At 36.6% G+C, this 20,681-nt stretch overlaps 1 protein-coding gene across 1 annotated transcript in view; it reads right to left on the bottom strand.

Annotated features, from left to right (window-relative positions):
• The window catches only part of LOC131431933 (tRNA-dihydrouridine(16/17) synthase [NAD(P)(+)]-like), a 224,728-nt gene that overhangs the window by 56,713 nt on the left and 147,334 nt on the right, over nucleotides 1-20,681 (bottom strand). Inside the window, exon 3 of the mRNA XM_058597905.1 lies at nucleotides 6,473-6,513. The gene's annotated coding sequence lies outside the window, so the exon portion shown is untranslated. The remainder of the gene's footprint in view (nucleotides 1-6,472; nucleotides 6,514-20,681) is intronic.

Raw genomic sequence — 20,681 nt, forward strand, 5'->3', positions numbered from 1 at the left:
CGATTATTTCTAGTATTGTTCATTGTCAAAAAGTATCTTTTCCAATAAGTATTGTAAAATTGCAGGTGCATTAAGTTGCATATTTCGTCTCGGTGCTTTGGTTTTATCTTAGGGAAGAAAAAAACCTGTGTGCTAATTTCAACGAAAGTATTGGATTTTATATTTTTTCTTTAATAATTCTAAACAATGTATGCATACAAACAACTCGAAACAAGTTAAGATTAAAAAACTGTTTTTAAGGGGGTTGCCCTAAAAAAACGCTTGGTATATACGTACAAATAATTTACAAAGTAAATTATTTTTTCAATAGTTCTAGAACTTTGTAGAAGAAACAATTTTTCTATCTCTCTAGGAAAAAAGTTATGATCACATTTTTTGGTGAAGTAGGCCATGAACAATTAGTGATAGATACGCGATATGTATTAGGAAATAATTTTTCAAAAGCAAAAATATGCATTAAAAAAAAACGGTTTGGCAGCTACTGAATTAAGTTCACGTTTTGCCTTTCCCATATAGAAAGGTTATGTAATCATTTGAAAAACCGACTAGTAAAAATGGGCCCAGAGGACTAAGTGTCATATACCATTCGACTCAGTTCGTCGAGCTGGGAAATGTTTGTGTGTGTGTGTGTGTGTGTGTGTGTGTGTGTGTGTGTGTGTGTGTGTGTGTGTGTGTGTGTGTGTATGTATGTGTATGTGTCAAATGATCTCACTAGTTTTTCTCGGAGATGGCCGATTTTGACAAACTTAGATTCAAATGAAAGGTCTTACGGTCCCATACAGAATTTCTGAATTTCATCCGGATCCGAGTTCCGGTTCCGGAGTTATACGGTAAAATGTGTTCAATATTGTACACCGTCACTTAAACAAGGTAGCAATATAAGAGAATTATTCTTTCTCACTTACATCGATGATATAAGAAATTCATTTTATTTTGTTTTCTGCTTATGATTTTGACATATAACCAAAAAAATTCACTACCCTTCAATCTAAGGAAAACAAAATACATGAGCTTAATCTTAATTCAATAAAACTTCTGACTTGCTCTGTTCGTCTTAGCCTTTAGGGTCCCTAACGGTTTCAAGCAGTGTTGGTGATTGCCGAAAATTTGACAGAAGCTGCTCGATATTTATTTATTATTCACTTCATACTCTGAGTATTTCACGGCCCGTAAAAAATTACAGTCTGATAATGATTGGTGCTGTGTGGAATTTACCAAGAGAGAATCGCAAGTTGAGAATTATCGCAGAGAATCGAATCGATGATTCTCATACTAGGTTGCAATATTTCAAAACCCTTGTGTGGAGCATTAGAATAAGCGGCAATAGTAAAATGATTCTATCGTAATTATCCACTGCCCATACAGAATCGGATCGCGAAACGAGAATATGCGACCGATTGTTGCTTCTGAGAGAATCCCCACAACCGCAGCGAGCTAACCTTTGATTCTCAGACAGGTCATCGAAAGAAATTCGCTCTCGCACTGTTGTCTATTCTATGTTGAATGAGTCATGCCGGTTATTTGCTGCTGCGATGATATCCGTCTCTCTTCGATGGCACTGATTGAATCGTGTGAAGAATTGCTAGTGAGCGTTCTTTGATACGATAAAAGCCATCCTTGGTTTCAAGTGAGTGTCGTTCCATAGTTTTGCTGAAATTAATCAAAAATATGCTAAATGCATGTCCCTAAAGAAGTATCCTTACAAAATACAGCTTTATGAATGCTTCACAAGGATCATGTTGACTCTCATGCTCTAGGCAGGAGGTTAAAAAAATTCGACAACGCAAATAACGGTACAGCACTTAATTGAAAGACAATTTCGCCATTCATTTAAAATGTGCCAAACAATAGACTAAATTCTTATTATTCCACATCCACAAAATGAAAACAAGAAACGTGACCTCGTTCGTAACCTTTCTCTTCATTGAGATATTCCACATTAATATGCGTGAGACTGTCAGGACAAACAAAAACTAAAGAATAGAAATCTGGAACCATCTGCAAAAAAAGCGTACGCATTGTATGTTATAAGCATATAAGCATACCGGAATAGTGGTTTCTCATTTCTTATAGCAGCTGATACACCGTTGAGCCGAACCGAAGCGTGATATCATTATACTCGATCTAAGGCTTTTTGCCATTCGCCAGCACATTTTCTATCCGACTTTCATTGCCGGAACGACGAACACGGCTCATATGTCCTACCAGTGTTTGCGCGGCGGTGTGAATCCCGACGGCAGCGGAAAGATAAGATTCACAATAAATGATAAAATGGTACATTTCCTTCGACCCTGGGCGTTTCTGCACGAACCCGACTACGGCACCTATAGGTCACATGTTTTATCCTTCAGTTGACGGTGCCACCGGAGAGCTTCAGAAACGTACTGTTGCTTGACAAATGATGAAAATCTTTAATTTTTTTTCATTGAACGATAAAATTTAGACTATTTACTTTCATAGTCGATCAATTTTTACTGTGGTTGCTTTTGTTAAAGATTCAATTGCCTATAATTTCAAGCATCATCAAAATGCAAGTCTTCTCAGCAGAGCATTTGTTTAAATTTCATGCTGAAGACGCTCTAGAATGTTACATCCATAGAGAATCTTAAATGTGACATGGACCTGCACCCTAATCAGCATTATGTAAATTACTTAGAAAGAAAATATAATTTCGCATTTCCTTCGAAGAGATCAGAATGTCTTTGAATTACTTATTCTACATTTAAATAGAAAATTATTCATATTTGCGGCTGCTAAGAGTTGAGTGTTTTAGGTTTGATGAGTAGACAAAAGAAAAAAAAACAATGTTTGCTTGATGGAAAGTAATTCAAGTTCATTGCATTGAATAAGGTAAACATAAATTTGAATACAGTTTATTTGGTAATTAACTACAAGATTGATTTGAAACACTTTGGTTTGTAACACTTGGGTAACCCGGACAAACGACCGTCGCTAGGCAGGTCCACCGCGGATGGGAGCGGGCCATTTTGCCGAAAGCCATTCCGCCGAAAGTCGTTTCGCCGAATGTCATTTCACCGAATGTTTCATCGAATAGACCATTTCGCCGAAAGGGTCATTTCGTCGAAAAGGACGTCACGCCAAAAGGTGTCTCCTGTATAACTGTTATGGCGCAGCCACATAACCGAAGGCAAGATGGTTCGGCGGCACAAAGCCGGAAGCTGCGGCCTCTTGCATACAAACTTGTAACCGCCTCGTCTGTCCGGTCTACTCAAAGCTAGGTTCATTTGCTTTAGTCGGACAACACACGAACCAATATGGTGTGGCGAAGCAACATTAGATTTTTTTTTCATTTTCACTTAGTAAACGGAAAATACCACATACATTTGCCAGGTAGATGCAGCTATACAATTGTTTTGATGCTTACTAGCTAATAGTCAACAAGTTTTCTTCGGAACTCCGTTCTGAGGTTCATGAATAAATCCTTATTCAAGAAGTACAATTGTGGGCCAACAAAACGAGTGTTAACGCTATCATCTTTCATTTGTCTTTATTTTAAATCAACTCCAATTACGATATTAAGATGATTTCAGGATTCGGCGAAATGACACTTTCGGTGAAATGGCTTTCTGTGGAATGACTTTGATCCACCGCGAGATCAGACGTTTATGACGAACAGAATATTATGCTGAGTGAATTGTTTAAAGAGTGTATCGAAAATAATCTATCCACAATTTTTTCTTTCAAATTATGATAAAAAACGATATTTTATTCAAACTAAAAATTGATCATTTATTGTACTAGGTTAAACTTGAGCATAATGAATACCGGATGAAATTTATGTTATTCCTTCACGTATTTTCAAACTTTTGATCAAACGCTCTTCATCAAGTTCCGGACGAGTGTTGCATCGCATTTTTTGGACGCTTGAGTCCAAATTTTTTGAACTCCTGCATGCTCCCAGCTGCCTTACCCTCTTCACGATTGCCCAGTAACGTTCGATGGGTCGAAGCTGAGGACAATTTGGTGGATTGATATTTTGTTCAACGAAATGTATACCCTTTTCCGGAATCCAATTGAGAGTGGTTTTAGCATAGTGAGCCGACGCCAAATCCGTCCAAAACAGTGGAGGTGTACTATGCTTCTTATATAAAGGCAGCAATCTCTTCTGGAGACACTCAGATCGATAGATTTCTGCATTTATTGTTCCGGTAGTGTAGAAAATGGTTGACTTCAAACCACAGGAACATATTGCTTGCCATACCAGTACCTTTCGACCGAGTTTCTCCACTTGAATCGACCTGTCCGCATCGCTCACATCCTCCCCAACGACGACAGTCCTCCTTTAGATAAGTCTCATCGTCCATCAAAACGCATGCATCCGGACACTGCAAAAGACGCGAATACAATTTCCGGGCCCTTGTTGCTGCTTGCTTCTTCTGTTTTACACTTTGTTTCGAGATTTTCTGCTTCTTGTAGGTCTTCTGGTGATTTCGCCTCTCAATACGCTGGATCATTCCTGCCACTCGTTCCTGCTTTTTTTGCCAAATCATGTATTGACATAGATTTGCTCTTCATGATTAGAGATACCACTTTCTGATCCAGTTTCGGGTTGGAAGAACCGGGTTTTCTGCTTCCTGAACCGGGTTGCTCATCCAAAGAATAGTGTTCCCCAGACTTATTAATGATGGTTTTAACACTGGCATGATGAATTCCAAACCGCTTCGCCAATTTTCGCATAGTAATACCCTTCTCATTTAGCCCTGTGTCCAGAACCTTAATTTTCACTTCCTTTTCAGTACGCGACATTTTGAAAACGCAGAATTTCAACCGCACAAACAAGTAAAAGATCGAAAGCTGACAGCCAAACGCACAGCATGCTGCGATCTGAGCATAAAAAACCATCACAAATACATGCGTACAACACAAATGTATGTGGATAGCTTATTTTCGATACACTCCTTATATAAAATAAAGGCGGGCTATTTACTATTGAATGGAGCGCGTTTCATACAATACACGGAAAAATCAAGCCAAATACATTTAAATATCCAGTTTAATATGGCAGATGAACGAATACGTTGATTTTGGGTATATCGGATCAACGTTCATGGTTCCGGAAGTACCAGTATATAAAAACGCATATCTGAAAACTCGCATGGAATATTAAACTGCAAACTAAGAAAAAAAATATATCTTGAAACGTAGAATTTGGTATTGTGTAGTAAAAATATTTTTCGAGACTTCCAAAATCGATATTTTCCTTGCCTTAGAAATTCATGAAATGTCGAGATCTCGAATGCAGCTCGAGAAATTATTGTTTATATCCCGGAAACGAAAGTGAACTTCAATATTTTTGCGAGATTCTACCAGATTTCGAGGTTCCGTGCGTTGCTAAAACAAGACGATACTCACAAATCCATAAACAAGCGGCCTAAGTTTGAAATTATGTATAAAACCCGAATAAGTTTGAGAAATTCGCATACAATATTACACAGGTATCGATACGAAATTACGTTTCCAATTCAATCCGCGCTACAGTGTGTGCCAGGAATCGAAATGGATGGGTAATGTCAGAGACATAACCAGAATGACGTGGACATAGTATATGGGGTTGATGTATGAGTTACGTGATGGTCGAAACGTCGATAAAGCACGCAGTGGCAGGTCCTACGGAGCAGAACAGAGTCAAAACCACATAAATTGGAGGATAAAATCGGGGTAAAATAAATGACAATAATAATAGAGATGAGAAAGTAGATGAGAAAGATATCCTGCCGCTGGATCCCGAACATACTTATTTAGGCATGGAAAGACGAACGCAAGCGCACTTCGAGTACATGTTTGGTTGAATCCATTATTATACGCCAGAGAACAGAATGATTTCCTGACAATGGGCTGAAGTCAGTACGAGTGTTACGAAGCGACACGAGTGCCTCGATGGGTGTCCAAATGGGACGGAAAGATCACAATGTGGAGAACTATCTCAAATGAGAAAAGGCAGTACTAGCGTGCATTATTGAAGCGATTAAAGACCGAAATCGCTGTGAAATGGCCTGTGTCGTGTAATTATTCAACCGGGCAATATATGATAGATCAGTACCAGAGAATATACACATTATTAGGATTCAGGTGCCAAATACTGTCCTAATGAATTAAGTATACCCATCTCATCGAAAAAAAAATATAGTTAAATTATAGTCACATGAACACGATAAATCCTTTGCATTGCATAACATTCTCGTGTCTCGACACTCGATACCATACGAATAAAATTAACACATTTCCCAAATTGAAACAAATCACAACAGCATGTGGCATTTTACGACAGGACAAAACACGTGCAGTTGAACATTTGAACACTTTTTTGTCGGCTTGCGGTTGTTGAACTAATCACTGCTCATTTGTTTCAATCAATTACTGGAACTGCGCTGGTCTGATAACGATGATGCTATCATCATCGTTATGTCAGCGTAACTGCACCTATTAATATATAAACGATTTGTCCACTTACCGGAAATAAAGCTCGATAATACTCTCAAGTCTGGAATTAACCTAAAAGAGAAAATTAAAAAAAAAAAAAACAGTCAGAGAACATGTTTTGGTTTGCCGACGAGCTTTCACTAGATTTCCCTCTATTCAAACTGTTTGGTTGGTTGGTTGGTTGAATTCGAGTATCATGAAAACAGTCCATCATAAACAGACTATGAAGGTGATAAAAATTCTCATAATATGGTTACCCAACAGTTATAACTTAAATTACTTCCACCTGGAGTGTCTACCAGTACCTTGTTGATCGTAATTTTCTCATTCATAGAACTTTGAACATCAAGTGATACATAAATTTTCCCCGCACAATAGGAAGAAGCGAAAGTGGTAATGACTCTTATCCTTTGCTCATTTTTCTTCACATTTTCAAACCCCACTCATTCGTCAGTTATCATAAAAGTTGTAAGTATGTGCACATGCAGCACCATCCCCATCCAGTAGACAGAGCAGGCGGCGATAATGGCAGACGACAGCTCCGTTGCCAGGTGCTTCAACTTGTGCACAACACGTCGCAATAGAACAACCACTTGACGTTTCTCCAGCCACTTCACTTCGTCTCGTTTCTATGGCGTGCGAAGCCGTCGCTTTTCTTCACTTGAAAGCAAGCAAGGTGGCAGGACAGTGCAGAGAAAAAAAAAACAGAAAAACGATGGGTAGATGAACTTTTATACTTTTTCCCACGAGGAAAATCTGTCCGGTCCCCACAGGGCAAGTGGAGCAATGATGACAAACTTGATGCTGTTTTCTTTTACCTCGCGACCCCCGGGGCACACTTCCTAATGTGACCCCTTTGTTTTTATCTTGTTTCTTGCTCCAAGAAGCTAGCAGAGGAACGATGCATAATCATTCCGAAGGGAAATTATAAATTTATTCTGGCTTAGCTTGTTATCGCTGTTGTGAAGGCTATGGTTTAAATCAGGCGCGTACCCAGAATTTTTTTTTCGGAAGCGGATTCAGAACATACGCATGGAAATATGTATATAAATAATTTAAAATGTACGTATTAAATATGACGAATTTCGCGCTAAATCATATTCGCAGTAGGAAAACTTTTCTCAGATTTGAATGAAACTTTCTAGAACTGTAGACCTAGTCCTAAAATATCACATAGCATAGGGGAGACCGGGGCTAGTTGGCCGAACGGCCGGTCGGCAGAGTAGCTTTTCTGAAAAGGCTATTATGCCCAGTGGCGACATCTATAATGATTTTGGTGGAGCATTAGGTCACCCACGTACCGACATAATTTTAGGTGTTTCTGTGTTGTCGTTTGTTTCTGGTTTTGTAAAGTAATACGTGTAACGTGGATCAATTTATATTTGATTTCCAAAAACAAGGTACCATTGGAAACGGTATTCAAAACATTACAAAATTGCATATATTGGTTTTCAGTATAATTTTATTTATATTTATATATATATATATATATATATATATATATATATATATATATATATATATATATATATATATATATATATATATATATATATATATATATATATATATATATATATATATATTTATATACTTTTATTTTTATTAATCGTGATTGTTTTCGAAAACGTTCATTGGGGCAGGTTGGCCGAGTTTTGTGCGGGGTTGGTTGGCCGAGTTGTAATTTTAGGTTAGAGTAAAGTGCACTGAAATGTTACTTTTTTTGGACGGAATTGGATTGTAACAATAGGCTGATTCGGAGGAGCGTCAAGGTCGTGAATCTCGAATTAATCCAAAATTTTAACAATTCTCTAATAAAAGCAGCATTGGAGGAGTAAAAAAAAGGAAACCAAGCGTAAGCGCGAACGCTGGTGGAGGAAAAGGTAAAAAGGAAACTGAAAAAGTTCACTAATGCGGTCGAAACTAATTCCAGAATAGTTAAAAATACTCAAAAACCACAAAAAGGGAATTTTTTCACTTACTTACATAATAAAAATGAGGCATACAGACTTTTTAAACAAATGAAAACGTTTATTGATACAACTGATGTATTTCACATATTTTTTAAAACTCAGCCAACCTACCCCGGCTCTGGGGTTGGTTGGCCGATTTTTTTCTCCGCATTTGATTGTTAATAACTATTATCCTGATTTTCAAACAGAAATTAAAAAATAATACATGTGCTCAAAAGGTATATCTTCATTACAGAGCAAAGCGTTTATAAAAATGTCTAACCAGAAAGCGTACAAAAATTCCGAAAGCGAAACTCGGCCAACTAGCCCCGGTCTCCCCTACTTTGTTTTTCCAAAATTGATCTTAACTATCTTTCAAAAAGGGCTTAACTTTTTAAACCATTTTTATTCAAATAGTTGACGAAAAAATGGAAAAGCCTACAAAAGAGTATGATACTAGTGATTTTAACAAAATTAGGTTAATTTTCTTACAAAAATACTGAAAAACTTCCGTATCGAGTCCAACATTGGAAAAAGTCAACTTTAAAAATTTAAAATCAATTAACGAAAAAAAAATTATTTTTTTCATTTTCATAAAAAGAATTACAGTGTATTTTTATCGAAAACTAAACTAAACGGAAAGTCATTATCATCAAAGAATTCATGAATTTCAATTTGACAGAAGATTTCATAGAATACTAGTTGCCCGATATTTGCAGAAAGCATCAGTAATGTACGCAAGAAAAAGTTTTAGTTAGAAACACTGTTTTTTCCTAAAACTGCCTGCCATAAAATACACGGACTGTTGAAAGGAAACATAATAACCTACCTTGGGACAAAGTTTCCTTTGAATTCGAAAATTGCGTTAATTGACTTCAAAATGTTAAAAATCGATTTTTTTCAGTGTAGAATCCGAATAGACGAATTTCGTACAAAATCGTGTTTGGAGTTGACAGCATATAAACTACATCACAAAAAGCCACTTTGTTCACGTCGTTTTTCTAAAATAGTCTAGAGTAATCCTTTGAAAAGAACTAGAAATTTTTTCCATTTTTTGCAATTAATTAGAAAATGACAAATCCTACAAAAAAATTTTGCACTCGTGATGTTTTCAAAATAAGTGTAATATTCGAATGAAAAACTGAAAAAATTACTAATCGAATTTTACACTGAGAAAAAATCGATCCTAAAAGTTTGAAGTCAAATTACAAAAAAAAGCTATTCTTTATTTGAATGAAATTTTGTCCCAACATAAATAATTATGTTCCTTACCATCCCTCCATATATTGTAAGATGTTTTTTCCTAAAACTGCCCGCCTTACAATACATGGACTTTTGAAAGGAAACATTATAACTTGGGAAAAAGTTTCGATGAATTTTAAAGTTGTGTATTTTTTTGTAAATTGACTTTAAATTTTAAAAACCGATTTTTTTCAGTGTAGGATTCGAATAGACGAATTTCGCGCAAAATCGTATTCGGAGTTGGGAGCATATAGACTCGATAGCAAAAAGGCACTTTGTTCACGTTGTTTTTCTAAAATTGATCTAGACTATCTTTTGAAAAGGACTAGAAATTTTTACCAATTTTTTGCAATTAATTGGAGTAGGAGAATGACAAATTCCATAGAAAATTGTTTGGCTGGTGATGTTCTCAAAAAAAGTTTAATATTCGAATGAAAATACTAAAATAATTACTATTCGAATTTTACTCTGGAAAAAATCAATCTTAAAAATTTGAAGTCAAATTACAAAAAAAAAACGCCATTCTTTATTTGAATGAGATATTGTCCCAACATAAATAATTATGTTCCCTACCATCCCTCCATATATTGTGAGATGTTTTTTTTTCCCTAAAACTGCCCACCTTACAATACATAAACTGTTGGAAGGAAATACAATAATCTACCATGGGACAAAGTTTCATTGAATTTGAAAGTTGTGTATTTTTTTCGTAAATTGACTTTAAATTATGAAAACCGAATTTTTTTCAGTGTAGGATCCAAATAGACGGATTTTGCGCCCAATCGTATTCGGAGTTGACAGCATATATACTTTACAAAAAAAACCACTCTACTCATTTTATTATTCCAAAATTAATCTAGAATATTATTTGAAAAGGACTAGTAATTTTTATCAATTTTTATGCAAATAAATCAAGTAGAAAAATGACAAATCCTACAAAAATTTGTTGTGCTATGAATGTTTTCAAAATAAGTCAAATTTTCGAATGAAAAAATTACTAATCGAATTTTACACTGGAAAAAATCAATCTTAAAAAATTGAATTCAAATTACAAAAAAGCTATTCTTTATTTGAATATTCCTTGAAAATCCTTATAATATGGGTATTTTCGGAACGGGTTTGATGAGTACAAGTTGGAAAACGATGTTTGCGGTGGTTCTGAATTCCAAGATGGCGACTTCCGGTTTATTGATAATCCATGAAAACACTTACAAAATGGAGTATTTTCGGAACGGGTTTGATAAGTAGATGTCGGAAAACGATGTTTGCGTTGGTTCTGAATTTCAAGATGGCGACTTCCGGTTTATTGATATTCCATGAAAATACTTACAAAATGGAGTTTTTCCGGAACGGGTTTGATGAGTAGATGTCGGAAAACGATGTTTGCGTTGGTTCTGAATTTCAAGATGGCGACTTCCGGTTTATTGATATTCCATAAAAACACTTACGAAATGGAGTTTTTTCGGAACGGGTTTGATGAATTTGAAGCAATGAGTGATGTGAAAAGGTAAGTTAGTAAAGTAAACAGTCTTTGTGTGATAGTTTTTTTCCTCTTACCGGTTAGAATCTTCCGTTAGCACCGAAATGTAATGTTTATCTAGCAGCCAGGAAAAGAGTAAAATTGACGAATAAACTATCGTTTGATGGTATGTGAACAGACAGATGAATAAATATTGCTGTTTGTTTACATATGCACATTTTCTCGGAATCCACAAAACCCGATGCGGCAAACTTTGAAACATACGCCAATTTATTTTCCCAATCAAAGTGAAAAAGACGTCTGGTGCGACTTTCGGGAAAACTTCCATCGTGGAATTTTCCTTCCCTCCGGCGAATCAAAAGACGAGCTTCTGAGAGCTGCCGAGTAGCACATATAGCATATAGAGCGCAGACACGGCGAAGCGAACTCCATTCACGTCTTTAGCAGCAGAAGACAGTTTCCTCGGTCGGGCCGGAAGGAAGGACCTGTGGGTTGTCTTTTGTTCATAGCAAATTGCGCTTCGAACAACGGTCTTGCAGTAGGCGATGACGAAGATGATGTGGAAAATGCTTGACGGAAATGTGTATGCATAACAGTTCCGGAGTCATGGTGGTCGGTGATGGCAGAAAAGCCGGTACCCGAAAGGTGCGAAAACCTCCAAGTGGTGGCAGTCAAGGTAGCAAACATAAAGGGAAAACGATTAAAACGGGACCATATGTTTGATACCCGTGAGATATTTGAAAGAGATGCTAACTTTCGGCTGTTATAGGTTGGAGCTGTTTTTGTTGTTGTTGTTCTGAGGTTCTTTTGTGTGCATTTCAATGAATACTATTTTGAAAGATGATAGTCTATTTGATCGAGCAAGTTGAACTGTATTAAAGAGTGATATTGAAATACTTCAATTGTGTTATTTCTGCTATACACGAAAGGTTGCAAAACTCTTGAAAGTAAAATGTAAAAGGACTTCTCATGCCTGAATCTTTGCTTCCTTTGGATTGGTATCTTGAACTTGTCGTTATGGCGTCGGTTTGCATTGATGTCTAGTTCAAACAACTTCCACTCTATCAGTAGGAAGAAAAATGGCAACTATTATTTGATCTTTTTTCTCTGACTGTTCGTTTTTGCGGTTCTCGAGACGGATGAGAACAAAGAAGAGTGGCTCTTTTCAAACATTGTAATGGTTGACTTTAAATGCGATTCTAAAAATGCATCTTGGGACTGACTTTCTTCAAGTTGATTATTACGGCATAAGAAATAATAATTCATATACCTAACCTCAAAAAAATTCCTACGCAAAATGCGAGCTCAGTTGGACATTGGGTGAAGTTTTCCAGTCTTGAAATTTCCGATTACTTTTAATGCGAGACGTCTTGGAAATACATGAACGAGATTTGATGTTATCTCTAATAGCTAGTAATCGGAAAGTGCAATGCCTGTGCTATACGGCGGGTGGGGTAGGACTACCGCCCAAGTAGCACATGTAACTTATTTATGAAAAAATAAAATAAAACAGATGCTGCACAATGGTCGCATGACAAACACGACGAAACAAGTCGTATTATTATGTTGACAATGGAGTCAAAATAATGTTACGAATTGACAACTCTTACGTCGTGTTGGCATTGACTGTTTTTTTGGTCAGCAACTGATCACCGTAACAAAATGTAACAATGAAAAAGTTAGGTAATGTTCGTTGTGAAGCAACAAAGAAATAGAAATACAGTGTCGGTTGAAAGCTTCCGTATATTATCCCGAGCAATAATATTAAATCAATAAGTAGAATAAGTAGCAAATTCCTTCAGTTAAAAAATATTGGCTAAAGTTAAATCTGCGCTTATACGCAAATTTTTTGCCGGTACATGTGCGAAGAGAACTTGTTTCGCTTTGGGAAGTACATTCTCTCTACCAGAGAGAATATTTCTACACTTTGTCACGGCAGTGTATGCATGGAAAAACTTATGCAATTGGCTACCATTATGACCAGAGAATGAAATATTCATTAAATATGAATAAAAATGCAATTTTTAATTATTGCGATTGGTCAACTGTTTTAACTTTGTAAGTATGAAAAACTGATATTAATCACAAAAACCTGTTTTTTTTTATCCACCTAGTGGTGTAATGATGCCTTTCATACTATCATATATAACACTGTGGTATTCTTCAAAATAATTTTCTTCGATTCATAAAAGAATAACCGAAATCGGTTTGTTTGACCGTCTACTGAGAAAAACTATCAATTGGAAAAGATTTGAGGTCGATTTAGAAATTTTTTTAACCCACTTTACCCTATATTTCCGGATCCGGAAGTCGGTTTCGCATGAAATTTAGGGAATACGTATGGGACCACAAGACCTTTCATTTGAATCTAAGTTTGTGAAAATCAGTTCAGCCATCTCCGAGAAAAGTGAGTGACGCTATTTTCCCATTTTTGATGCATATCACCCTGCAATTCCGGAAGCGAAAGTCGGATCCAAATAGAATTCTGGAACTTTGTATGGGACCGTGGGGCCTTTTATTTAAATCTAAGTTTGTGAAAATCGGTTCAGCCATATCCGAGTAAAAAGGTTGACATTATTTTCACATATTTGGTGCATATCACCCTATAGCTCCGGAACCGGAAGTCGGATCCAAATGAATTCAGGAACTTTGTATGGAACCGTGACCATGAACCCTTTCATTAGAGTCTAAGTTTGAAAAAATCGGTTTAGCCATCTACGAGAAAAGTGAGTGACATTATTTTCACTTTTTTATTGCATTATTTTCACATTTTTTTATGCATATCACCCTGTAATTCCGGAACCGGAAGTCGGATCCAAATATAATTCTGGAACTTTGTATGGGACCGTAGGGCCTTTTATTTAAATCAGGAACTTTGTATGGGGCTATGAGACCTTTCATTTGAATCTAAGTTTGTGAAAATTGGTTCTGCCATCTCCGAGAAAGTTGAGTGACATTATTTTTACATATTTGGTGCATATCACTCTGTAATTCCGGAACCGGAAGTCGGATGCTAATGAATTTCAAGAAATTTGTATGGAATCATAAGACCTTTCATTTGAATCTAAGTTTGTGAAAATCGGTTAAGCCATCTCCGAGAGAAGTAAGTGACAATATTTGTCACACACACACACACACACACACATGCACACACCGACATTTGCTCAGTTCGTCGAGCTGAGTCGAATAATATATGACATTTGGCCCTCCGGGTCTCGGTTCAAAAGTCGGTTTTTGCAGTGATTGTATAGCCTTTCTATATGAGAAAGGCAAAAAGTTCTTTCTGAACACATTTCGACATTTTAGCTGTAAATTTAATATGACAGGTATAAAAATATGAATAATATTTTCTATGTCGATGTTCCGAAATCCAAAATATCGAAGGCGCGCACGTTTCCAATAAGTATAATGACCAACTTCACCATAAATATCGAATAGCACTTAGATTTGGAGTAGAGCATTGTCATGTTTCAAAATTACTGTGTCGTGTCTATCGGTGTATTGTGTACGTTTTTCTAGCAATGCTCGGCTCAAACGCATCAATTGTCTTTGATATACCATTTCTGTGATCTTTTCACTCTGATGCATCCCCGGGTAGATGTAAATGGCAAACAAAGAAAAAAATAGTTCTATCTTCAAATAAAATACAATTGAATAAACTGCATCAGAATCAGATAAGAGAAATTCTTATTATATAAATTAATTATGAATGCTAGAACATAAAATTACTGAAAAATTTTTCTTCTCTAAATATTTTGTTCTTGGTTTGATATTACAATGACAGTATTTTATATTTTGTTGATATTTTCTCATGGGGACTTTGTTATGAATTTTGACTTTTAAACTCTTATATCAAACTAAATAATGTTAATTTCTACCATTGAGATGTTCGGTTTTAATAATAAAATATGTATTTGGTTTGAAAATCACTTCTACCCGGGTCAGCGCAGAGTATAACCTTCGGACAAAGAATATTCTGAACTGCCGTCGATGATGATGCATGGCCTGTCCGACGTTTTGTGATTGTCGTAATTGGTCCACTTTTCATCGTCAGTAACAATACGGTGCAAAAAAACCCTTCCTAATCCACCTAGTGGTGTGATAATGCCTTTCTCTTTCTTCAAAACAGTCTCATGAATTTTTTTTATCTTTTTGTTAAAAAATTTTTGGCAGTGATTTGGGCTTCTAAATTGGAGACTAAATTTCGACGTTTCATGCAATTCTAAGACCTTTGGCATCAAAAAGAAATTTACAAACTGAGTCGAATATAGTAAGGAGTGTATCGATAAGTAGTTAGCAACATTCAAACAGTTATTACTCTGAAATGGCTTAATTTTGTGCAGCGTGTTTTGCGGTGACATGTTTGTTTACATGTCAATAACAGCTGCGCAATCGATTGGTTTCGGTATGGTTTATCGTTTCAATGATGAGTCGAATTGATCCGGAAACGCGAAAGAAAATTATGCACACTTGGTGCTCAGAAAGTGGTGTCAGGTACAACGAAATTGTAAAAAAATCGGTGTACCAGGACCTGGACGACGCTGACACCACGGTGACGATGGAAAAGTTTGGGCAGAAGGTGTTGGTCTGGTAAGCAATTTGTACCTGTGGTTTGCGGTCGTCGAATTTCTTCACTAAGGGCACAATTAACGCCAAGGTGTACGAGGAGGAATGTTTGAAGAAGAGAATACTGCCACTGTACAGAAAGCATAAGCTTCCTCCTCTCTTTTGGCCGGATTTGGCTTCAGCCCACTACGCCAACTCCGTTCTACAGTGGTTATCAAAAAATAATGTACAATTCGTGGAAAAGGTATTTCCAGCAATTGTAATACCTTTTCTATAGAGGAAGGCAAAAAACGTTTCTGTAATGCCGTTGTTCGCACACGTGAAGAAACGGCATTCGACGTTTCTTGGTTTCAATTTATTCGGCACCCAATTCCATACCTTTCGGAGCATTCCTATTGCTTTTTAAATTTCAAACTACGAGTTCTGCTTGCGTTGGTGACGGGTCTTGATCGAGCGATTCTTCCAATTCTTCATCTTGAAATACGTTCGCTCTGTTAGAACATGCTCACCATACACTGCCACCAAACTACGATGACTATCGGTAGCTGCTTGGTTCATATTGAAATAATGAGACAGAAAGCCTCGCAAAAACACTTTATGCACCATAGAATTCGACATTTTGATAGTTAAAAAAGTATTGTTGTTTACACACATTTAGTTGTTTATATTTTATATTTAGGCTCATTTTAGACACCAATTTATTAAGATTGATTCGGGTAGTTCACAAAAGCATGCTTCAAAGTTCATCTCACATATTCGGAATCATTTCTCAAATCATTCGTTTGACATTTGCGATGCCTATTTTTATGAGAATAGTGATGCTGATCTAAAAACCCTTCTTGATAATTTTTGATGCCAAAAATCTTAGAATTGCATGAAACGTAGAGATTTAGTGTCATCTCGAAAACCCTTTTTTTTAATCAACCTTCTGGGGCTTAGTCCTAGAAAGTCAATTTTTTTAAAAGAAATTTTTTTTAGATGACACTGAATCTCGATGTTTCATGCAATTTTAAGACTTTTGGCATCAAAAAAATGTTCGACTTTTTTCGAGGTGCTTAAACTTTTGAGCACTAGCGCTTTATGAAATTAGAGGTGATCTCAAAATATTGGCACCCTTATATACATTAAAGCGGTGAAAAACAACGCGTTTTGTTGGTTACGTTACTTATACCATCATATCTCCGGAACTAAAAGTCCCAGCCATTTGATCTTTGAACTTGATCAATGGCCCGACAGTAGCTTTCAAACGAGCCCAAGTTTGTTAAAATCGGTTCAGCTATCTCTGAGAAAGTTGAGCGCGTACAAATATCTTCGAAAAGTGCACACACATACACATTTTTCGATCTCGTCGAACTGAGTCGAATGGTATATAACACTATAGGTCTCCGAGGCTCCGTTCGAAAGTCGGTTTTCCAGCAATTCTAATACCTTTGTATAGAGAAAGGCAAAAATCTTCTTGAAATTTCCGAAATCGAAAAAATTTGTTGATGCCAAAAGCCACCCAGAATTTTTTTTCATTTAATTTTTTTTCGGTAAAGAACTCGAAAATATTCGACACGTATTTTTTATTTCAATATGGTACGTGGAATTTTCGAGATATGATTTTTTGAAGTTTCGCGTTTACAAAAAAGGGCCTTTTTTCAACAGTCTATACGGTAAAATCTAATAAAGATACAAAAATTCGTCCAAAACATGAAATGTGCATCTTGTCCTTAGCTTTCAAATAAGCGATTCCATAAAACAACCTTTATAATTTATTCAAAGTTAAGAATTAATGAACAAATAAAAAAATTTCAAACTTGGACCTATTATTTTTCTTTTTTTAGTTGAAAAAAGAAGTTTTAACTCAGTCTTGGCAAAGTTTCAGAGTGGAAAGAATTTTTCAACCACGACCCGCACGCGCGGAGTGTACCGCAGCGCAACTCGCTCGGTTAAGGGCTCAATTTATCGACACATGTCGCGCCACTGACCGAATCATAACTTTGACAGTTTATTGTTAGCAACGTTTCAGTTAAGATCGCGGTGTAAAAATGAATTCAAAAATCAAAAACCATAGCTGCAATGTATTTGACTTTAACTGTTTTTTTAGCAAAAATCAAAAACATTAGTTTCGTCGGGTTTCTTCGTTTTCTTGTAGGCAGAAAACGAGTGAAATTGGGGAAAAACATTTGCGTGAGTTTTAAAATAGTGATCACATTCAGTTTTAGAAAAGTTGCGAAATGAGGCAATTTTCACTATTCAGCTGTGAGGGAAAATTCAGCTGATGCAATAGTGATTACAGATTCTGAATCCTCCGAGACTGATGACAATGATGACAATGTGTCTATATTCAGCGACTATACAGAAGTAATTCTTACATTTACTTACATTATAACATTGCATTTCTCAAATTTTAAAATATTGAATAGCTTTTTAGAATGAATAATATTTGCCTTCCGGTTATCTTACCGAGTTGAAACATAAATTTCATGCAACTAAATTCGGAAGAATGAGAATTTTAACTATTTTGTCAAAAAACTGGAGTATTCGTAAGACAACGCATACGATGAACACATCAAGATATTTTGTTATGGGAATCTCGTGGAAAAAAAGGAATTGCGATTCCGGGAAAAAAGTAAAAATCAATTTTTTTATCGGTATTTTGATGTCTTTATATTAAAAATCATGAATATTCATATTTTACAGAAAAACTCTTTCCCCCTGAAAGAATAATTGGAGTTAAACAATTTTGAAGTTAAACAATTTTATTTTTTTGAAAAAAATCGAACTTTTGTAGAAGAGGGAAGAAGGAACTCGACGCAGCGAATGTTTTTGATTTTTACTAACATGAGTGTTGAAGTTAAATGGATTGCAGCAACGATATTTGATCTTTGAACTCATTTTTACACCGCGATCTTAACTGAAACGTTGCTAACAATAGACTGTCAAAATCAGGATTCGATCAATGGCGCGACATGCGTTTACAAGTTAAGCCCGTATTCGAGCGAGTTGCGCTGCGGTACACTCCGCGCGTGCGGGTCGGGATTGAAAAATTCACTGCTTCGAAAGTATTAATCTTTCCACTCTGAAACTTTGCCGAGATTGAGTTAAGCCTTTTTTTAAACTAAAAAAAGAAAAAAAAATCGGTCCAAGTTTGAATTTTTTTTTTGAGTATTAATTTTTAACTTTTTTCATTAAATTAACTTTAAAGGAGGTATAGGAAGTAGATAACAAGACAAAAAGACAACAAGACTAGAAGACAAGAAGACAAAAATAAAAAAAGACAAGAAGACGAGAAGACAAGAAGTTAAGAAGATAAGAAGACGTTCGTTTGTTTCTATTCCTCCAGAAAAATCAACCTTTAAAAAAAGGGATCGTAAAATGTTGATTCCGTTGACCAGAACGCCTCTGCTGATAAAGTCCACATCGGCTGGCTCTCCAATGTGGTTAAACATGACAATGTCAAAAACAATGCATGGAATGCTTTCGACCGATCAGAAACTGCTTGTGCGATTGCTAGCAAATACCACAAGGATTAATACTGAGCGCACACGCCATATTTTGGGTGAGATGAAAATAATATCACTGAATCCAAAAACTCGACCGCGAGTGCACTTCGGAAACGTGTATGGCTAATGCGAAATTTGGAGGATAGCTGTTGATGAAGTCAGGAGCCTCTATTACACGTATGAGAATAGAATTAGTATCCAGCAAAAAAACTGAGGCCGGTACGAGTGCCTGAGATCTGAGTATCTGAGATTGCCATGGGCATTTACCAAACTTTTTTGTCATTTCAAAGGAAGTTGCTTTTCATCCCACTAGTATATATGTACTAGTTCAAGTCTTCGAAAAAAATAATAACATTCGAATTCTACACTTGAATTCCCATTGAAATCTCGAACAGGAATCAGTGCTCATTGAAGTGTACTGAAACGAATAGCCTTTAATATTATATTTTGATTTTATCGATTGATGAAAACTGTGCACTCTTCCATTACGTAGATTTACAACAGGTTTTTAGTCATTTTTTTCTGTGCAAATGTTATTATCGGCAACCACCTACACAGTACCCAGATCCCACCAGCGTCTAATTTCGGCGCCTTGTGAAGCGAGGCAACAGCTTGCTTCAACGACGGTCCTTACATTCATTCCTTTATATCCTTGTTCGTGCTGTGATGCATGGAATAAATTAGCCTAACCACCAGCGACCCAGTCGGGTTAGGGCATATCGCCACAGGTCACTCGCGGACTTTTGTGTGTTCACACGATTCAGGTTGTGGTTTCGATTTAACCCGGTCCCGTTCAGGGGAATATTTTTAGCGTCAACCTTGAACTTTTTCGCGACCCTGGTCCTGTTGAATAGCAAAACAAAACAAAAGTGTTCGTGAAATATCGAAAGTAGCTATTTTAAACACGTTCATTCAAGAGGTGCTTCACTCGTCTATTATGAAAAAGAACGCTCCATTTCCGAAACATAACATCTGTTTCATCCGGTACCCTAAAAATATGAAGGTAATTATAATAGTTTCATTTGCCCGGAGCTGAACCGCGTAGACCCATGCAGCAAAACCTGCATCCACCGAACGAACGGAAATTTAATTTCTCAACTACCATTACTTGCCACGGACACCCTTCGGTTCTACGCATAATTGTCCCTCGTGTATGGCGAATCGTCCGGAATATGGAACGATTTGGTGCAAAGCGGCAGCATAGCAATTTATCCTGTCCAAACCTTGCCCTGACCCCGCTATATTGTGCCATAAATCACCGCTGGGACATCCGTATCCGTTCCACACTGTTTTTCCGTTGCACCGGTGTATGAATTTTCAGACGTCCGGTCGCTTTTTTCTCCCACTGTATCGCCGTTGAAACTGTTCACCGGAATACGCTGTTGCTTCCGCGCCATCCGACCTTTGATGTCATTCAACAGCGGAGTTCTTCGCACCCACCCAACGGCCATTCTGTGGCATATACTCTCCTGTAAATGGCTGTGGACATTAGAGTAGTCTATCAAGCGAGGC

The sequence above is a fragment of the Malaya genurostris genome, chromosome 2, assembly GCF_030247185.1.
Source record: "Malaya genurostris strain Urasoe2022 chromosome 2, Malgen_1.1, whole genome shotgun sequence".
NCBI classification, from domain to species: domain Eukaryota; kingdom Metazoa; phylum Arthropoda; class Insecta; order Diptera; family Culicidae; genus Malaya; species Malaya genurostris.